The sequence below is a fragment of the Ursus maritimus genome, unplaced genomic scaffold (genome assembly GCF_017311325.1).
Source record: "Ursus maritimus isolate PB19 unplaced genomic scaffold, ASM1731132v1 scaffold_4, whole genome shotgun sequence".
Classification (NCBI taxonomy): domain Eukaryota; kingdom Metazoa; phylum Chordata; class Mammalia; order Carnivora; family Ursidae; genus Ursus; species Ursus maritimus.
The window spans coordinates 62,562,997-62,585,592 of record NW_024426552.1 but is presented as its reverse complement, the minus strand read 5'-3'; the positions used below and the strand labels follow the sequence as shown (position 1 = coordinate 62,585,592).

Sequence of the window (22,596 nt, the reverse complement as noted above, 5' to 3'; positions counted from 1 at the left end):
CTGCAAGATGCTATTTTATTACATCACATAAGCAAAGATTTAAAAGACTGAAAATGCCCAGCATTGATGAAGGTATAAAGAAACAGGCGTGCTCAGAAACTGTTGATTGAAATACAAATAGACATAACCTAACAGGTAACTTAGCAATATCTATCTGACCTTTAAAATACTATCTTGCCCCAGCGAATATACTCCTAGGAATTTATTCTAGGAAATAACTGGACAAGTGTACAGAGATATATGCAAACACATTCATGAAGTCTGGTGTGTAAGAATAAAAACAAACTCTTTTTTATGGCCAAGTTTAAAAAATGGTTGTACCTGAGGTTATTAGGCATCAACCTTGTACCCATATTTTCATCTTTTTTTTTATTCTGGCTATTTTTAAGTACAGAAAAAAATTTTACATTAATTCATTTAAACATATGTCTACTCTTAACATAATTTTTATAACAAGTATATTTTATATACAATTTTTATAACAAGCACATATGCTTTCATGTTCTAGTTGCAGTGCTTTTTTCTTTTTTTTTTCCTAAGATTTTATGTTTAGATGTCCATCAACTGATGAGTAGATAAAGATGTGGTATATACATGCAATGGAATATTACTCTGCCATCAAAAAGAATGAAATCTTGCCATTTGCAATGACATGGATGGAACTAGAGTGTATTACACTAAGTGAAATAACTCAGAGAAAGACAGATACCATATGATTTCACTCATATGCAGAATTTAAGAAATAAAACAGATGAACATGGGGAAGGGAAGGAAAAATAAAATAAGATAAAAACAAAGGGGGCACAAACCCTTAAGAGACTCTTAACTACAGGGAACAAACAGAGTTGCTGGAGGGGAGGTGGGTGGGGGGATGGGGTAATTGGGTGATGGGCATTAAGGAGGGCATGTGATGTAATGAGCACTGGGTGTTGTATGCAAATGATGAATCGCTAAATTCTACCCTTGAAACTAGTAATACAGTATATGTTAACTTACTTGAATTTAAATAAAATCTAAAAAATAAAATAAAATAAAGATTTTATTTTTAAGCAATCTCTGCACCCAATGTGGGGCTCAAACTCACAACCCCAAGATCAAGAGTTGCACCCTCCACTGACTGAGCCAGCCAGGCACCCCAGCAGTGCTTTTTTCTTTTACTTTTTGAGTTTGCTTCCCTTAGTATCTTTTCCTCCCTTATCCAACTACAGCAGTACCTTCTCTGTATATCCTAGATCTAGGATATACTTGAATTATCCTTGAATCTTGCTGTATTTTTATCCACCCTTATTTTTCTACACTCACACAAATACACACATATAGAGGATTATTTTATTGTTTTGCTAACATGGAATCACATTATAAATACATTTTTGCATCTTGCCTTTTTAAACTAAACCATACTTAATGAGACTCTTTCCAATCTATTCACGTGGCTCTTTTTCAAGAAAGATTAAACTTAAATGATCACCACCAATAGAAAAACTAGTTCAAAAAATATGGCACACCTGTAATGGAATTTATGCAGCTATTAAAAGTAAAAATGTGACCAGTATTTATAAACATACAAAAATGTCCATGATTCAATGTAAAGTAGGAAAAAGGCAAACTACAAAGCAGTCTATATGTACAACGGGAGTACATTTTTATGTTTAAAAACTGTGTTTTGTGCATAGAAAAATGCCTAGGTGGATATACAACAAAATAACAATTATTTCTGGATAGGATTAGAGAATTTTTTCATGTTTATAGTTTTCTAAATTTTCTAATTTTTTTTTAACCTCAACATGTACTACTATTAAAATACGGAAATAAAAACAATATGGCCATTTCCATTTAAAAGAAAATATGTTTTCTAGTTGGTAGAAGAATTGTTAAATTACATAAACAAAAAAACTAAATATAATGGCAAAAAAGAGAAAGATCTCCATTTTAAAAAATAGTCAAAGGCAATGGGAACTGTTTATATATAGGCCAAACATACAGAGCTTAGCTCTAAGAAAAATGCACTTCAAGTCAGCTAGAAAGAAGCACCTACTTGGAAGTTCAACCTGTAATGAAATAGTACTTTAAATTGTTATTACTGCTGAATTCTATTGGTATTCATTTTTTCAGCAGCTGCTATGAATTTCTAACTTATGTAGATAATTTAGATATTTGTAATTTATGTTTTCAGCAGAAATTATTTGACTATAAAGATTCTAGTTGAGAAAATAACTTCAAATCAGCTTTTAGTTTAAATTAGTTTGAATCAAGAGAATAAATTGTTTTCCACATTAAAAATTACACATTTGAACCATCTGATCAAATATGCTAAGATTATGATAAAGCTTAATGAATCCTTCTAAGTTTTCTGATGACTTAGATCCTTCTAGGTGAATCAGAGGAGAGGATGCAAAGGGGGAATTCTACTTTGACAGAAGTCCTACGGTAACTTAACACAGTTTCTTTCCTAACTAACTTGTTATTTTTCTCCAACCTATTCTCTTTTCCTCCATTCCAGCTGGTTTTAGGGGAGAATAAACTGAATAAGAAAGAACAGTGATCTCTTTCCTACCTATCCCCAACTTCAGTCAGGACTCAAAAATGAGAAAGACCCCATTATCTGCTTCTTATCCGGCTTGAACCCTGGATCCCATCCACAGGCTCACTGGTATCCTGACAGCACCTACTGCTACTCTGTTCCCTCCATCCAGACCCTTCCTCCTCCATGACTGCACAGGCACCAGGAGTGTGCATGGTCTGCCATACCCCCTTCTAGATTTTACTTTCCAGGCCCAACAAAACTAAACACAAAGAGGAGTTTCACAAAGTAGCAAACCCTGTTCTGTAATTATGAACTCTAATAAAGGTTTGTGTTTTTTAAAGACTTAATGTTTTTGGAGCAGTTTTATGTTCACAGTAAAACTGAGGGGAAGGTACAGAGATTTCCCATATACACTTTGCCTCCACACATGCATAGCCTACTCCATTATCAATATCCCTCACCAGAGTGGTACATTTGTTACAACTGAGAAACATACATTTACACATGATAAGCTCCCCATAGTGTACATTAGAGTTCACTCTTGGTATTATACATTCTATGGTTTGGACAAATCCTTTCAATATATAGTATACATATATAATAACATCTGTCCACCATTATAGTATCATGCAGAGTATTTTCCCCACCCTAAAAATTCTCTGTGCTCCTTCTATTCATTCATACCCCTCCAACCCCTGGCAATCAATGATCCTTTTATAATCTCCATAGTTTTGCCATTTACAGAATGTCATATAGTTGGAATCATACAGTATGTAGCATTTCCCGATTGGCTTCTTTCTCTTAGTAATATGCATTTAAGATTCCTCCATGTCTTTTCATGATTTGATAGCTCGTTTCTTTTTCATGATGAATACTATATTACATTGTCTCATATACCATAGTGTATCCATCAACCTGCTAAAGGACATCTTGGTTGCCTCCAAGTTTTGGCATTTATGAATAAAGCTGCTATAAATACCTATGGTAATGTGCAGGTTTTGTGCAAACATAAGTTTTCAACTTCTTGGGTAAACACCAAGGAGCATGATTGCTGGATCATATAGTAAGAGTATGTTTAGTTTTATAAGAAAACAGCCAAACTGTCTTCCGAAGTGGCTGTAGCATTTTGTATTTCCCACCAGCAATGAATGAGGGTTCCTAGTGCTGGTGTTATCAGTGTTCCAGATGGTGGCTATTCTAGTAAGTACATAGTGACATCTTATTATTGTTTTAATTTGCATTTCCCCAATGACATATGATGTAAAACATCTTTTCATATGCTTATTTGCCATCTGTAGATCCTCTTTGTGAGGTGTCTGTTAAGGTCTTTGGCCCGTTTTAAAATCAGGTTGTTCTTTTTCTTATTGTTGTGTTTGAAGAGTTCACTACATAGTCTGAGTAACAGTCCTTTAGCAAGTATGTCTTTTGCAAATATTTTCTGTCTGTGGCTTGTCTTCTCATTCTTTTGACATTGTCTTTTGTATAGCAGAAGGTTTTAATTTTGTTTTCTTTAAGCTTTTACTTAAATTCCACTTAGTTAACACACAGTGTAATATTGGTTTCAGGAGTACAATTTAGTGATTCATCATGTACATATAACACCCAGTGCTCATCACAACGACTGTCCTCCTTAATCCCCATCACCCATTTAACCCATCCCCCTGCCCACCTCCCCTCCAGCAACCCTCAGTCTGTTCTCTATAATTAAGTCTGTTTTATGGTTTGCCTGTCTTTTCCCCCCTATGTTCATCTGTTTTGTTTCTTAAATTCTGCATATGAATGAAATCAAATGGTATTTGTCTTTCTGACTTACTTTGCTTAATAGATAATACATAATAATGCATAATACACTCTAGTTCCATCCATGTCATTGCAAATGGCAAGATATCATTCTTTTTTAAACATTCCATTGTGTGTGTGCGTGTATACATATGTGTGTGTGTGTGTGTGTGTGTGTGTGTGTGTGTGTGAGAGAGAGAGAGAGAGAGAGAGAGAGAGAGAACTTCTTTATTCATTCATCAGTCGATGGACATTTGGGCTCTTTCCATAATTTGGCTGTTGTTGATAATGCTTCTATAAATATCAGGGTGCATGTATTCCTTCAAATCAGTATTTTTGTATCCTTTGGGTAAATACCTGGTAGTGCAATTGCTGGATTGCAGGGTAGTTCCATTTTTAACTTTTTGAGGAACCTTCATACTGTTTCCCAGAGTGGCTACACCAGTTTGCATTCCCACCAACAGTGCATGAGGGGTCCCCTTTCTCCACATCCTCACCAACATCTGTTGTTCCCTGTGTTGTTAATTTCAGCCATTCTGACAGGTGTGAGGTGGTATCCCATCATGGTTTGATTTGTATTTCCCTGATGATGAGTGATGTTGAGCATCTTTTCATGTGTCTGTTACCACCTGGATTTCTTCTTTGAAAAAATGTCTATTCGTGTCTTCTGCCCATTTCTTAACTGGATTATTTATTTTTTTGGGTGTTGAGTTTGATAAGGTCTTTGTAGATTTTGGACACTAACCCTTTATCAGATATGTCATTTGCAAATACCTTCTCCCATTCCACAAATTGCTTTTTAATTTTCTTGATCCTTTGCTGTGCAGAAGTTTATTATCTTGATGAAGTCCCAATAGTTCTTTTGGCTTTTGTTTTCCTTCCCTCCAGAAACATGTCTAGTTAGAAGTGCCGAAGCCAAGGTCGAAGAGGTTGCTGCCTGTGTTCTCCTCTAAGATTTTGATGTTTTCCTGTCTCTCATTTAGGTCTTTCATCCATTTTTAATTTATTTTTGTATATAAGAAAATGGTCCAGTTTCATTCTACTACATGTTGCTGTCCAGTTTTCCCAACACCAACTGTGGAAGAGACTGTCTTTTTTCCATGGGATATTCTTTCCTGCTTTGTCACAGATTAATTGACCATATAGTTGTAGGTCCATTTCTGGGTCATCTATTCTGCTACATTGATCTATGGATCTGTTTTTGTGCCAGTACCATACTGTCTTGATAACTACAGCTTTGTAATATAATCTGAAGTCCTGAATTGCGATGGCTCCAGCTTTGCTTTGCTTTTACAAGATCGCTTTGGCTATTCAGGGTCTTTTGTGGTTCCATACAAATTTTAGGATTGTTTGTTCTAGCTCTGTGAAAAATGCTGGTGGTATTTTGATAGGGACTGCATTAAATGTGTGGATTGTTTGGGTGGTATAGACATTTTAACAATATTTGCTCTTCTAATCCATAAGTACTGAATGCTTTTCCATTTCTTTGTGTCTTCTTCAATTTCTTGCATAAGTGTTCCATAGTTTTCAGAGTACAGATCTTTTACCTCTTTGGTTAGGTTTATTCTTAGGTATCTTGTCTTTGGTGCAATGTAAATGGGATTGATTCCTTGATTTCTCTTGCTACTGCTTCATTATTGGTGTATAGAAATGCAACAGATTTCTGTACACTGGTTTTGTATCCTGCAACTTTACTAAATTCATGTTATCAGTTCTGGCAATTTCTGGGTGGGGTCTTTTGGATTTCCTGCATAGAGTGTTATGTTGTCTATGACTAGTGAAAGTTTGACTTCTTCCTTGCTGATTTGGATGCCTTTTATTTCTTTTTGTTGTCTGACTGATGAGACTAGGACTTTCAGTACTACTTTAAATAACAAAGATGAGAGTGGACATCCCTGTCTTATTCCCGACCATACAGGAAAAGCTCTCAGTTTTTCCTCATTGAGGATATTAGCTGTGGGTTTTTTGTATATGATGTGGAGGTATGCTCCTTCTATCCCTACTTTGTTGAGGGTTTCTATAATGAATGGATGCTGTACTTTGTCAAATGCTTTTTCTGCATCTATTGAGAGGATCATATGGTTCTTTTCCTTTCTTTTATTAATGTGGTACATCATGTTGATGGATTTGAACCACCTTGCAGCTCAGGAATAAATTCCACTTGTTTGGGGTGAATAACTCTTTAATGTACTATTGGATTCAACTTGCTACTATCTTGTTGTGAATTTTTACATCCATATTCATCAGGGATATTGGCCTGTAATTCTTTCTATTCAGGTTTTTCTCTGGTTTTGGAACAAAAGTAATGCAGGCCTTATAGAATGAGTTTGGAAGTTTTCCTTCCATTTCTGTTTTTTGGAACAGTTTAAGAAGAATAGGTATTAACTCTTCTTTAAATGTTTGATAGAATTCCCCTGGGAACCTGACCCTGGACTTTTGTATGTTGGAAGATTTTTTGATCAATGATTCAATTTCTTTGCTGTTTATAGGTATGTTCAAATTTTCTATTTCTTCCTGCTTCGGTTTTGGTAGTTTATAAGTTCTAGGAATTTATCCATTTCTTCCAGACTGCCCAATTGGTTGGCATATAATTTTTCATAACATTCTCTTATAATTGTTTGTATTTCTGTGGTGTTGGTTGTAATCTCTCCGTTCTCGTTTGTGATTTTATTTATTTGTGTCTTTTCTTTTCTTTTTGATAAGGCTGGCTAGGGGTTTATCAATTTTATTAATTCTTTCAAAGAACCAGCTCCTGGTTTCATTGATCTGTTCCGTTTTATTTTTTAAATTTCTGTACCATTTATTTTTGCTCTAATCTTTATTATTTCCCTTCTTCTGTGGGATTTAGGCTTCACTTGTTCTTTTTCTAGCTCCTTTGGGTATAAGGTTAAGTTGTGTATTTGAGATTTTTCTTCTTGATGTAGGCCTACCTTGCTACATACTTCCCTCTTATAATCGCTTTTGCTGCATCCCAAGGGTTTTGAATTTTTTTTTTTTAATTTGACAGAGATAGACAGCCAGCGAGAGAGGGAACACAAGCAGGGGGAGTGGGAGAGGAAGAAGCAGGCTCCCAGCGGAGGAGCCCGATGTGGGACTCGATCCCGGAACGCCGGGATCACGCCCTGAGCCGAAGGCAGACGCCTAATGACTGCGCTACCCAGGCGTCCCTGCATCCCAAAGGTTTTGGACCAGCATGCTTTCATTTTCATTTGTTTCCATGTATTTTTTTATTTCTTCTTTAATTTTCTGGTTAGCCCATTCATTCTTTAGCAAGATGTTCCCTAACCTTCATGTATTTATGGTCTTTCCAAATTTTTTCTTGTGGTTGACTTCAAGTTTCATAGCATTGTGGTCAGAAAATATTCATGGCATGATCTCAATCTTTTTGTACTTGTTGAGGCCTGATTTGTGACCTAGTAATTAATCTATTCTGGAGAATGTCCCATGTACACCCGAAAAGAATGTGTATTCTGCTGCTTTAGGATGAAATGTTCTGAATATATCTGTTAAGTCCATCTGGTCCAGTGTGTCATTCAAAGCCATTGTTTCCTTGTTGACTTTTTGCTTAGATGATCTGTCCATTGCTGTAAGTGGGGTGTTAAAGTCCCTTACTATTATTGTATCATTATCAGTGAGTTCCTTTATGTTTGTTATTAATTGTTTTATATATTTGGGTGCTCCCAAGTTGGGGGCATAAATATTTTCAATTGTTAGATCTTTTTGGATAGGCCTCTTTATTATGATACAATGCCCTTCTCCAACTCTTTGTTGCAGTCTTTGATTTAAAATCTACTTTATCTGATATAAGTATGGCTACTCTGGCTTTCTTTTGATGTCCATTAGCATGATAAGTGGTTCTCCATTCCCTCACTTTCAGTCTATAGTCACCTTTAGGTCTAAAGTGAGTCTCTTGTAGGCAGCATACAGATGGGCCTTATTTTTTTTTATTCATTCTGACACCCTATGTCTTTTGATTGGAGCATTTAGTCCATTTACATTCAGAGTGATTATTGTTAGATATGAATTCAGTGCCATTGTATTACTTGTTTTGTCCTTGTTCCTGGAGATTTCCTCTGTTCCTTTCTAGTCTTGGTTACTTTTGGTCTTTCTTTCCCACTCAAGGAGTCCCCTTTAAAATTTCTTGCAGGGCTGGTTTAGTAGTCATGAACTCCTTTAGCTTTTTTTGTCTGGGAAACATTTTCTCTCTCCTACTCTGAATGACAACCTTGCTAGATAGAGTATTCTTGGCTGCATATTTTTCCCATTCAGCACATTGACTATATCATGCCACTCTGTTCTGGGCTGTCAAGTTTCTGTGGATAGGTCTGCTGCTAACCTTATTTGTCTTCCCTTGTAAGTTAGTGACTTCTCTTGATGCTTTTAGGATTTTTTCCTTATCTCTGTATTTTGCAAATTTTACTACAATGTGTCTTGGCGTTGGCATGCTTTTTTTGATTTTGGTGGGAGTTCTCTGTGCCTTCTGGATTTAGATATCTGTTTCCTTCCCTAGATTAGGAAAGTTTTCAGCTATAATTTCCTCAAATAAGCCTGCTGCCCCTTTTTCCTTCTCTTCTTCTTCTGGGACTCCTATGATAAGAATGTTATATGCTTTGTGGAGTCACTGAGTCCCCTAAGTCTACATTCATGATTCAAAATTTTTCTTTACCTCTTCGTTTCAGCTGCATTATTTTCCATAATTTTATCTTCTATATCACTTATTCATTGTTTTGTCCATCCTTGTGGTCATTACATACAGTCAGTTTTGTATCTTGGTTATAGCATTTTTTAATTTCAGCCTGACTAGTTTTAGGTCTTTTATCTCTGAGGTAAGGGACTCCTTGGTGTCTTCTATGCTCTTCTCAAGCCTAGCTAGTATCCTTATGGTTGTTGTTTTAAATTCTGTATCAGGCATATTACTTATATCTGTTTCGATTAGATCTCTAGCATGACCTTTTCTTGTTCTTTCTTTTGGAATGAATTCCTCCGTCTTGGTATTTGTTTAGGTCTCCATCTTCTTCTCTGTGTTAGGAAAGCCTGTTATGTTTCCTTCTCCTGAGAGTAATGGCTTTATGAAGAAGAGGTCATATGCTGTCTAGGGCCTAACACTTCAAGAAGTTTCTCTAGTATATGCTGTGTGCACTCTGCTGTTGTGTTCTGGCTACTCTTTCCCTCAGGTCAGTCCTCTGAAGAGTTTCACCTTGCCTACATTGGGGACTGTTTGAAACTTGGCCAGAGTGTGGCAAGTTTTAACTATGTGTGCTCTGGTCTGCTTATTAAAAGAGACCTGATGCTTTGTAGCACTCTATGGTCAGTAGACTTGGTGTATACAGGGGGATTATGCTGGTCTTCTGGGGGAGGGGCCCACAGCTCAGGTTCTCAGGCACACTTGCCCAAGTAAAGAAGCACCTGCAGAGTGGAGGGGGCAGGGCTTGGTGTAAGCAGTTTATGCTGCCACCATTGGCTTGTGCTGCTTACTGAAGTTAGTTTATGCTGAGGGGCCGGGAAGGGAAATGGCACCAGCCCTCTCCCTCATCCTGGAGGGGAGAGATTGTGTCCACCACTGTCTCAGAAGCCCTTACTGAAGAGCAAACAATCTCCCCTGTGTGTCCCAGGTGTCCCTCAGATCCCTGCCTTCACCCTGTGTCTGGCTGTCTGCCTACCCAGCATTGTAGGGCACCTGTGTTTTATCCCAGGCAGGCCGCCTGAGTTTTACAGCTCCAAACTTTAGGGACCTGGCGTGGCTTGGACCTGCGCATTGGTCGTCTGGGGAAGGGTCTTGCCACACTGGTGCTGGTACAGGTTTGTCCCAGAAATAGCATGAACACACAGGAGTTTGGAGTAAAGGGAAGCAAAAAGCCAGTGTCCATGTTAGCCACCCTCAGGAGATGTCTGTGTCTATGCTAAGGGGTGGAGGAGCATAATGGTGCCTGCCACCTCCTTTTTCCCTGGAGAAGCAATTCCACTCCTCCCAGATGCACTCCAGGAAGGGGGAACCATCTCTCCCAGTGCATCCCAGGGGATCCTCAGGTCACACCATCTGCTCCCAGGCTCTCTGCCCTCCTTCTCCACAGAAGCACTGCAGCACCTACTGGGCTCCACACTGGCCACAGCGTGGGACTCTAAAACTCCAGTCTTTGAGTTCTGTTGATTGTAAAAACTCATGATAATCAGCCCCTCTCATTTTCCCAATCAATGGCTTTGGGGAAATGTTCTCCTTGTGTGATCCCCATGCAACACCCCCACCTTGCCTCTCTTCATGATCAGGGCTCCCTCCTCTCTGCAGCACCCGCCGTCTCTTTCTCCCCCACATCACATCTCCACACCGCCAACCTTCCTCCACGTGGCCGTTTCTCTCCCTCTGGTTGTGCAGTTTGTTCTGTCAGTACTCAGACTTCTTTTTTTTTTTTTTTAATGATTTTTTATTATATTATGTTAGTCACCATACAGTACATCCCCGGTTTCCGATGTAAGGCTCAATGATTCATTAGTTCTGTATAACACCCAGTGCACCATGCAATACGTGCCCTCTTTACTACCCATCACCGGTCTATCCCATTCCCCCCCCCCCCTCCCCTCTGAAGTCCTCAGTTTGTTTCTCATAGTCCATAGTCTCTCATGTTTCATTCCCCCTTCTGATTACCCCCCCTTTCTTTATCCCTTTCTTCCCCTACTGATCATCCTAGTTCTTATGTTCCATAGATGAGAGAAATCATATGATAGTTGTCTTTCTCTGCTTGACTTATTTCATAGCATTATCTCCTCCACAGTGCTTTCCATGTTGTAGCAAATGTTGAGAACTCGTTCTTTCTGATAGCTGAGTAATATTCCATCGTATATATGGACCACAACTTCTTATTCCAGTCATCTGTTGAAGGGCATCTCGGCTCCTTCCACGATTTAGCTATTGTGGACATTGCTGCTATGAACATTGGGGCGCATATGGCCCTTCTCTTCCCTACGTCTGTATCTTTGGGGTAAACACCCAGTAGTGCAATGGCTGGATCATAGGGTAGCTCAATTTTTAACTTTTTAAGGGACCTCCACACTGTTTTCCAGAGTGGCTGTACCAACTTGCATTCCCACCAACAATGTAGGAGGGATCCCCTTTCTCCACATCCTCTCCAACAATTGTTGTTTCTTGCCTTGTCTATTTTTGCCATTCTAACTGGCGTAAGGTGGTATCTCAGTGTGGTTTTGATTTGAATTTCCTTGATGGCTAATGATTTTGAACATTTTTTCATGTGTCTGTTAGCCATTTGTATGTCATCATTGGAAAAGTGTCTGTTCATATCTTCTGCCCATTTTTTGATTTGTTTATTTGTTTCTCGTGTATTGAGTTTGAGAAGTTCTTTGTAGATCTTGGATACCAGTCCTTTATCTGTAGTGTCATTTGCAAATATATTCTCCCATTCCGTGGGCTGCCTCTTAGTTTTTCTGACTGTTTCCTTGGCTGTGCAGAAACTTTTAATCTTGATGAAGTCCCATAAATTCATTTTATCTTTTGTTTCTCTTGCCTTTGGGGATGTGTCATGAAAAAGGTTGCTTTGGCCGATGTCGTAGAGGTTGTTGCCTATGTTCTCCTCTAGAATTTTGATGGATTCCTGTCTCACATCGAGGTCTTTCATCCATTTGGAGTTTATTTTTGTGTATGGTGTGAGATAGTGGTCAAGTTTCATTCTCTTGCATGTAGCTGTCCAATTTTCCCAGCACCATTTATTGAAGAGACTGTCTTTTTCCCACCGGATGTTTTTTCCTGCTTTATCAAATATTAGTTGCCCAAAGAGCCGAGGGTCCATTTCTGGGCTCTCTATTCTGTTCCATTGGTCTATGTGTCTGTTTTTGTGCCAGTACCATGCTGTCTTTGTGATCACAGCTTTGTAGTACAGCTCGAAATCCGGCATTGTGATGCCCCCAGCTTTGTTTTTCCTTTTCAACAGTTCCTTGGAGATTCGGGGCCTTTTCTGTTTCCATACAAATTTAAGGACTGTTTGTTCCAGTTCTTTGAAAAATGTCCTTGGTATTTTGATCGGGATAGCATTGAAAGTGTAGATTGCTCTGGGTAGCATGGACATTTTAACTATGTTAATTCTTCCGATTCATGAGCATGGAATATCTTTCCATCTTTTTATGTCTTCCTCAATGTCTTTCAAGAGTGATTTATAGTTTCTAGAATATAGGTCCTTTACGTCTCTGGTTAAGTTAATTCCAAGGTAACGTATGGTTTTTGGTGCTATTGTAAATGGGATGGATTCCCTAATTTCTCTTTCTTCGGTCTCGTTATTCGTGTATAGAAATGCAACTGATTTCTGAGCATTTATTTTGTATCCTGCCACGTTACTGAATTGCTCTATAACTTCTAATAGTTTGGGAGTGGCTTCTTTTGGGTTTTCCATATAGAGTATCATGTCATCTGCAAAGAGAGACATTTTGACTTCTTCTTTGCCAATTTGAATACCTTTGATCCCTTTTTGTCGTCTGATTGCTGTTGCAAGGACTTCTAGTACTATGTTGAATAATAGTGGCGAGAGTGGGCATCCTTGTCGTGTTCCTGATCTTAAGGGAAAGGCTTCCAGCTTTTCCCCATTGAGAATAATATTTGCAGTAGGCTTTTCATAGATGGCTTTTATGAGATTGAGAAATGTACCTTCTATTCCTACACTCTGAAGGGTTTTAATCAGGAAAGGATGCTGTATTTTGTCAAATGCTTTTTCGGCATCGATTGAGAGGATCATATGGTTCCTGAGTCTTTTCTTGTTGATATGATGTATCACGCTGATTGATTTGCGAATATTGAACCACGCTTGCATCCCAGGTATGAATCCCACTTGATCGTGATGGATAATCCTTTTAATGTACTGTTGGATTCTATTAGCAAGTATCTTGTTGAGGATTTTGGCGTCCATATTCATTAGGGAAATCGGTCTGTAATTCTCCTTTTTGAGGGGGTCTTTGCCTGGTTTGGGGATCAAGGTAATATTGGCCTCATAGAATGAGTTTGGTAGCTTTCCTTCTGTTTCTATTTTTTGAAATAGCTTTAGGAGAATAGGTATTATTTCTTCTTTGAATGTTTGGTAGAATTCCCCAGGAAAACCGTCCGGGCCTGGAGTTTTGTTATTTGGAAGGTTGTTTATCACTGACTCAATTTCTTCATAATTAATTGGCCTGTTTAAGGAATCAATTTCTTCCGGTTTCAATCTTGGTAGTTTATAGGTTTCCAGGAAGGATTCCATCTCTTCCAGATTGCTTAGTTTATTGGCATATAGCTGTTGATAAAAATTTCTAATAATCCTTCCAATTTCAATGGTGTTCGTCGTGACCTCTCCTTTTTCATTCATAATTTTAATAATCTGGGTCCTTTCTCTTTTCTTTTGGATAAGTCTTGCCAGTGGTCTGTCAATTTTATTGATTCTCTCAAAGAACCAGCTTCTAGTCCTGTTGATCTGCTCTACTGTACTTCTGGTTTCTGCTTGATTGATTTCAGCTCTAATTTTGGTCAACTGCTTCCTCGTGCGTGGATTAGGCCTGTCCCTCTGTTGCTGTTCCAGCTTCTTGAGGTGAGAATATAAAAACTGCATTTTAGATTTTTCTATTCTTTTGAGTGAGGCTTGGATGGCTATGTATTTCCCCCTTAGGACTGCCTTTGCAGTATCCCATAGGTTTTGGACTGTTGTATTTTCATTCTCATTGGTCTCCATAAATTGTTTAATTTGATTTTTGATTTCCTGGTTTATCGAGTCATTCCTGAGCAGGATGGTTCTTAGTCTCCAAGTGTTTGAGTTTCTTCCAAATTTTTCCTTGTGGTTGAGTTCCAATTTCAGAGCGTTGTGGTCTGAGAATATGCAGGGGATAATTTCAATCTTTTGGTATCGGTTGAGACCTGTTTTGTGTCCCAGAACATGGTCTATTCTTGAGAATGTTCCATGGGCATTAGAATAGAATGAGTATTCTTTGGTTCTGGGGTGTAGTGTTCTATATATATCTATGAGGTCCAACTCGTCGAGTATGGCATTCAAAGCCTTTGATTCTTTGCTTAGTTTTTGCCAGGGTGTTCTGTCTATTTCTGAGAGTGGAGTGTTGAGGTCCCCTACTATTAATGTATTTTTATTTATATGTCTCTTTATTCTGGTTAAGAGTTGGCTTGTGTATCTTGCTGCTCCCCTGTTGGGGGCATATATATTTATAATTGTCATATCCACTTGTTGAATACTTCCCTTAAGAATAATATAGTGCCCTTCTGCATCTCTAACTATAGTCTGTAGTTTAAAATCCAATTTATCTGATATGAGAATTGCTACCCCAGCTTTCTTTTGAGGTCCATTTGCGTGAAAGATGGTACTCCATCCCCTTACTCTCAGTCTGAATGCATCTTTGGGTTCGAAATGAGTCTCTTGTAGACAGCAAATGGATGGGTCATTTCTTTTTATCCAATCTGCAACCCTGTGGCGTTTTATGGGATGGTTCAAACCATTTACATTAAGACTGATTACTGAGAGATATGATTTTAATGTTGCCATGTTGCCAGTAAAGTCTTTGTTTGTATTGGCTGTGACTTTCTGTTCTGTATCACTCTTGGGGCCTTTTTACTTTTATAGAACCCCCCGTAATATCTCCTGTAGGGCTGGTTTCGTGGTTACAAAATTGGTTAGTGACTGGCGATTCTGAAATGTCTTTATTTCTCCATCAATTCTGAATGACAGCCTTGCTGGATAAAGGATCCTTGGCTGCATGTTTTTCTCTGAAAGAGCTTTAAATATGCTCCCCCAACCCTTTCTCTCATTCCAGGTCTGTGTAGACAGGTCTGACGTAATTCTGATGCTTTTGCCTTGGTACGTGAGAAATTTCTTTGCCCTGGCCGCTTTCAATACTGTATCCTTGCATCTAATATTTGCGAATTGCACTATGACGTGACGTGGCGTAGGTTTGTCGTGGTTGAGCTTGGGAGGGGTCCTCTCTGCCTCTTGGACACGAATGTTTGTTTCCCTTGCTAGATTAGGGAAGTTTTCAGCTACAATTTGTTCAAATATCTCTTCTAGACCTCTGTTTTTCTCCACCCCCTCGGGGATGCCGATGATTCTAACATTGGATCGTTTCATTGAGTCAGTAATCTCCCGTAACCTACATTCGTGGGCGTGGATTTTTTTAAGACCATCTTCTATTTTCATTTTTTCCTCTATTAACCCATCCTCCAATTCACTAACCCGTTCCTCTGCTTCTGCGACCCTGGCCGTCAGAGCCTCTAGTTTTGCCTGCATTTGGCTCATAGAATTTTTAATTTCTGTCAGATTCGCTCTCATTTCTGTCCTTAGGGATTCTATATTCTCAGTAACCTTTTCGTTAATAGTTTTTTCAATTCTACTCATCATTTTGACCATCGTTACTCTGAATTCCATTTCTGATAATTTGGTTACATCCATATCCATTATTTCTGTGGCAGAGGCCACAGAATCACTGTCTTTTCTTTGCTGGGGGGGGCTTCTCCTTCTTGTCATTCTGATGAAGAGAGGTTGCGGGGTTTCCAGAGCCCAAATTATTGACTGGGTCCCAGGCCGTGCCCCTTGTTTTATAGGGATCTTAGGGATGTGGGCTTCTTCTTTAAAGATTTTATTTATTTATTTATGTGGCAGCCAACCAGCGAGAGAGGGAACAGAAGCAGGGGAGTGGGAGAGGAAGAAGCAGGCTCCCAGCGGAGGAGCCCGATGAGGGACTCCTTTCCGGAACGCCGGGATCACGCCCTAAGCCGAAGGCAGGCGCTCAATGACTGCGCCACCCAGGCACCCGGGTTGTGGGCTTCTTGATTTTTCAGCCTGCCTTCTGTGTTCTGGGGGAGGGGCCTGCCGCGCCGATACTCAGGCAGCCATGTTTGGGTAGAGTCTCGGTGTCCCCTGCGAAGGGGGATGGGGTTGGGCACTCCCTGAGCCGGTATTTCCAGGCTTTTGTTCTCTGGCGGCTTTCCCTGGCGGTTTGCTGTGCCTCTTCTGAGAGTCAGAGCAGCAGCGGCCAAATCTCAGCCTCTGTCACAGAACAGAGGGATTGCGGCCCGTTCTCTACTAATGTTCTGGCCACTTTAACTCTGTTTCTGTTGGTGATGCTCAGCCCTGCAGCGTCCCGGGATGTGCGCCCCACACCCGGCGTCCCAGCCCTCACTTCCAGGGCCGGCGTCTCTGTCCTTTGTGTTTCTAATGCCGCCAGCCGCCAGCCGCCCCGCGCGCGCTCCCGGATCTCCCGGTCTCAGTCTGGATCCAGTGAGCGCACCGGGATTCCGGTGATCCGCGAGATGCCTGGTGGCGCGTGCACCCGGCTCACGGTCTCAGTCTGCTGTTTTGCGGGTGCCGACCTCGAGCCCGCCTGCTCCCCCGTGCAAGTGGCTACCGCTTCCCGGCGCCCGAACACGGCGGCTCCCTCCCCCTTCCGTTTATCTTCCGATATCTGTGCACGGTTTCATGGCTCCCCGCTTCGTACCTCAATACTCAGCGCTGGAGATGTTCATTTGTAGAGATCCAGATGCGTCTTCCTGCGTCTCAGGCTGGTTCCGTGGTTGTTTAGGCTGGTCTGGTACCTATCCAGCTCGACTCGGAGGACCGGCTGAAAACGGTGTCTCCTACTGCTCCGCCATCTTAACTCCCCATCGCCAGTACTCAGACTTCTTGGGTGTTCAGAAAAATTTGATATTTATCTAGCTGTGTTCAAGGGATAAGGTAAGCCTAGGATCCTCCTATTACTCTGCCATCTTTGCTCCAAAACCAGAAGTTTTTAATTTTAATAAAGTCCAGATTATCCATCATTTCTTAAAAGGATCGTACCTTTGGTGTTATAGCTAAAAAGTCATTGCCATACCCAAGGTCATCTACGTTTTTTCTTGTTATCTTCTAAAAGTTTTACAGTTTTGCATTCTACATTCAGATCTGTGATTCATTTTGAATTAATTTTTGTGAAGGATGTAAGGTCTGTGTCTGGATTGATTGATCTATTTATTTTGCATGTAGATGTCCTGTTGTCCCAGCACCATTTGTTGAAAAGACTATCTTTGCTCCATTGTATTATCTTTATTCTTTTTGTCAAAGATTAGTTGATTATATTTATGTGGGCCTACTTCTGGGCTCCCTATTCTGTTTCACTGATCTGTCTATTCTTTCCCCAGTACCACTGCATCTTGATTACTATAGCTTTATAGTAGGTCTAGAAGACAGGTAGAGTCAGTCCTCCAACTTTGTTCCTCTCCTTCAATATTGTGTTGGCTATTATCAACACATATTGACTATTCATATAAGCTCTAGAATCAGTTTGTTGATATCCATAAAATAACTTGTAGGGATTTTGACTGAGATTACATTAAATCTATTGATCAAGTTGTGAAGACTTGACATCTTGACAATATTGAGTCTTCTTATCCCGGAACATGGAATAACTCTCCATTTATTTAGTTCTTCTTTGATTTCTTTCACCGAAGTTTTATAGTTTTCTTCCTATAGATCTTGTATATATCTTATTGGATCTATACCTAAATATTGCATTTTTTATGGTAATGTAAATGGAACTGTATTTTTAATTTTAAATCCCGTTTGTTGCTGGTATATAGGAAAGCAATGGACTTTTGTATATTAACCTCGTATCCTACAGCCTTATTATAATCACTTATTGGTTCCAGTTTTTTTAGTCCTTTTTTCCCCTGATTTTCTACATAGATAAACATAGCATCTGTTAACAAAGACAGATTTCTTCCTTCCCAATCCATATAACCTTTAGTTCCTTTTCTTGACTTATTGCATTAGCTACGACTTCTATGATGTTGAAAAGGAGGGGTGAGAGGGGACATCTTTGCCTTGTTCCTGATCTTAGTGGAAAAGCTTTGCATTTCTCATCATTAAGTATGCTGTAGGTTTTGTACATGTTCTTCATCAAGTTGAGGAAGTTTCCTTCTATTTCTAGTTTACTCAGAGTTTTTATCATCAACAGTATTGGATATTGTCAAATACTTTTTCTGCCTCTATTAACATGATCATGTGATTTTTCTTGTTTAGCCTGCTAACATGATGGATTACACTAATTGATTTCCAAATGCTGAACCAGCCTTGCACCAGCCTGGTCATGGGGTGTATTTCTTTTTATACACTGTTGGATTTGATTTGCTAATATTCTGTTGAGGATTTTTGTGCCTATGTTCATTGATCTGCCATTTTCTTTTAATGTCTTTGTCTGATTTTGGTTTTAGAATAATGCTGGCCTCATAAAGTTAGAAAGCATTCCCTCTCCTTCTATTATCTAAAAGAGATTGTAGAGAATGGTATTATTTCTTCTTTAAATGTTCAGTAGAATTCACTGGCAGACACATCTGAGTCTGGTGCTTTAGGTTTTGGAAGGTTATTAATTATTGATTTAATTTCTTTAATATATATAGGTCTATTCACATTGTCTATTTCTTCTTGTGTGAGTTCTGACAAAACTCTTTATCCTAAAATATCTTGAATTATTTTGTGTCTTTCAAGTAATTATTTTCTTTAAAAAAAAGATTTTATTTATCAGAGAGAAAGCAGAGTGAGAAAGAGAGCATGAGTGGGGTGGGGGAGGGGCAGAGGGCGAGGGAGAAGCAGGCTCCCTGCTGAGGAGGGGGCCCAGGCTCAATCCCAGGATCATGAACCAAGCCAAAGCCAGATGCTTAACCAACTGAGCCACTCAGGTGCCCCTCAAGTAATTAGTCTTTTTATCTAGGTTATCAAATTTGCAGGCATAGTTATTCCTTTATGTTTTTAATGTGAATAGAACCTGTAGTGATGTTCTTTCTTTCATTTCTGATATTAGTAAGTTGTGTTCTCTCTTTTTTTTCAGTTATCCTGGCTAGACATAGTGATCTTGTTGAAGAACCAGCTCTTGGTTTTGTTGATTTTTTTCTACTGATTTTCTTGATCAATTCCATTGATTTATGCTCTCCTTATTATTTCCTTTCTTTTGCTTGCTTTGGATTTAATTTGCTCTTCTTTTTCTAGTTTCCTAAGGTGAAAGCTTAAATGATTAGTTTTAGTTCTTCTTTTCTAATACATGAATTCAATGCTATAAATTTCCCTCTAAGCACTGCTTTCAATGTACCCCACAAATTTTGATAAACTGTATTGTCATTTTCATGAAGTTCAAAATATTTTTTAATTTCTGTTGAGATTTCTTCTTTCTCCCTTGTGTTATTTAGAAATGTATCATTTAATCTCTACATATTCAGGAATTCTCTGTTATCCTTCTGTTATTAATTTCTAGTTTAGCTCCACTGTGGTCTGACAGCAGACATTGTATAATTTCTATTTTTTCACATTTGTTAAATTGTGTTTTATGGCCCAGAATGTAGTCTATCATGGTGAATGTTCTATGTGAACTTGAGAAGAATGTGTATTCTGCAGTCGTTAGATGAAGTAGTCTGTAGATATCAATTATATCCAGTTGACTGATGGTGTTGTTGAGTTCACCTAGGGCCTTACTGATTTGCTGCCTGATAGATGTGTCCATTTCTGCTGGAAGGGTGTTAAAGTCTCCAACTATGATAATGGATTCATCCATTTCTCCTTGTAATTCTATTAGTTTTTGCCTTACGTAGTTTGACCTTCTGTTTTTAGGTGCATACACATGAAAGAATGTATGTCTTTATGGAGAACTGAGATTTTTATTATTATATAATGCTTCTCTTTATCCCCAATAATCTTCCTTGCTTTGAAGTCTGCTCTGTTTGAAATAATTAGTATAACTATTGCAGCTTTCTTTTAATTAGAGCTGGCATAATGTATTTTTCTCCACTCATTTACTTTTAATCTATAGGTGTCTTGGGGCACCTGGCTGGCTCAGTCAATAGGACATGCAACTCTTAGATCTTGGGGTTGTGAGTTCAAGACCCATATTGGGCATACAGTGTACATTAAAAAAAAAGGGGGGGGACACATTACGGGGCGCCTGGCTGGCTCAGTTGGTGGGGCTTGTGACTCTTCAGCTCAGGGTTGTGAGTTCAAGCCCCACACTGGGTGTAGATATTATTTAAAAATAAAACCTTAAAAAAAATCTATATGTGTCTTTATATTTAAAGTGGGTTTCTTTAAAAAGAGAGAGAAAGAACAAGAAATAGACTCTTAACTATAGAGAACAAACTGATAGTTACCAGAGGGGAGGTAGCTGGGACAGGGGGCGGGGTGGGGGGGGGGAATGGGTGAAATAGGTGATTGGGGGTTAAACTGTAAATTTATCATGCTGAACGATGAGTAATGTATAAAACTGTTGAATCACTATATTGTACACCTGAAACTAATATAACATTGTATGTTAACTATACTGGAAATAAAATTTAAAAACTTAATAAAAAAAATAAGGTGGATTTCTTATTGACAAAGTATAGTTGGTTCTTGTTTTTTTGATCTATCTTGACTGTATCTGTCTTTTAATTGGTACATTTAGACCACTGATGGTCAAAGTGATTATTGATATATTTGGATTAATGTCTACTATATTTGTTACCATTTTCTATTTGTTGTCCTTGTTTTTTGTTTCTATTTTTTCTTCTACCATTTTTCTGCTTTTTGTGGTTTTAGTTGAACATTTTATATAATTTCATTTTATCTTTTTTTAAGTATTATCAGTTATTAAGTATTATCAGTTACACTTCCTTTTTTGCTTTTTTTAATTGTTGCTCCAGAGCTTGCAATATGCATTCAAAACTAATCCAAGTCCACTTTCAAATAACACTGTATTGCTTCATGGGTAGTGTACCTACCTTATATAATAACAAAAAAATCCTAATTCTTCCCTTCCATCTCTTTATCATTGCTGTCATTCATTTTACTTATATATAAGCATACATAAGCATACATACACACACACACACACACACACACACACACACACACAGAGTTGACCCTTGAACAACACAGGTTTTAATTGCATGGATTCACCTATACATGGATTTTTTTCATAAATACAGTACAGTGCTGTAAATGTATTTTCTCTTATGATTTTCTTAACATTTTTTCTCTAGCTTACTGTATTGTAAAAAAATATAGTATATAAATATAGTAACATACAAAACATGTATGTGTTAATCAACTGTTTATATTATTGGTAAGGCTTCCAGTCAACAGTAGGCTACGAGTAAGTTAAGTTTTGAGGGAGTCAAAATTATGCATGGATTTTCTAATATGTGAGGATGAGTGCCCCTAACTCCCATATTTTCAAGAGGCAACTCTGTGTGTATCAACTGTATATATGTTTCCAAACACATTGTTGCTATCATTTTGAACAAACAGTCAACTGCTGCATTAAAAAAATAAAACTTTTCATTTTACCTTCATTTATTCCATCTTTTCTTTATGCAGATTCAAGCTTCTGACCTTTATTATTTTCCTTTTCTCTAAAGAACTTCTTTAAACATTTCTTGTAAGGCAGGTCTAATGGCAACAGATTTCCTCAATTTTTGTTTGTCTGAAAAAGTTTTTATTTCTCCTTCACTTTTGAAGGTAATTTCATAGGATACAGAATTCTAGGTTGATTTTTTTTTCTCTCAACACTTTAAATTTTCACTTCTTTCTTGCTCACATGATTTCTGAGAAGTCAGAAGTAATTCTCATCTTTGTTCCTCTAGAAGTAAGGTATTTTTGTCCTCTAGATTCTGTCAAAATGTCTTCTTTATCTTGATTTTCTTTAGTTTGAATATGATATGCCTCAGTGTACTCTTTTGGCATTTATCCTGCTTGGTGTTCTCTGGGCTTCTTAACTCTGTAGTTCAGTGTCTGACATTAATTTGGGGAAATCCTCAGTCATTATTGTTTCAAATATGCCTTCTGTTCCTTTCTCTCTTTCTTCATCTGGTATTTCCATTACACATTTATTATATTTTTGTAGTTGTCCACAGTTCTTGGATATTCTGTTCCTTTTTTCAGTGTTTGTGTCTTTATTCTGTTTTCCAGTTTTATAGCTTTCTGTAGTTATATCTTCTAGCTCCAAAATTCTTTCTTAAGCTGTGTCCAGCGTCCTAATGAGCCCACTAACGGCATTCCTCATTTCTGTTACAGCATTTTTTATTTTAGCATTTTTTTTAGTTAAGATTTCCTTTTCTCTGCTTACATTGTCTATCTGATCTTGCATGCTATCCCCTTTATCCATTAAAGTCCCTTAGCATATTAATCATAGTTGTTTCGAATTCCTGATCTGATAATTTATCTGCCATGTCTGGTTCTAATGCTTATGCTGTCTCTTCAAATTGTGTTTTTTGCCTTTCAGTATGCCTTTTAATTTATTTCTTAACTGCTACACATAATGTACTGGGTAAGAAG

General features: G+C 38.4%; 1 protein-coding gene across 1 annotated transcript in view; it reads right to left on the bottom strand.

Moving 5' to 3' along the window:
• CFAP91 (cilia and flagella associated protein 91) overlaps positions 1–22,596 on the bottom strand; it is a 96,119-nt gene that overhangs the window by 62,149 nt on the left and 11,374 nt on the right. The window lies entirely within an intron of this gene.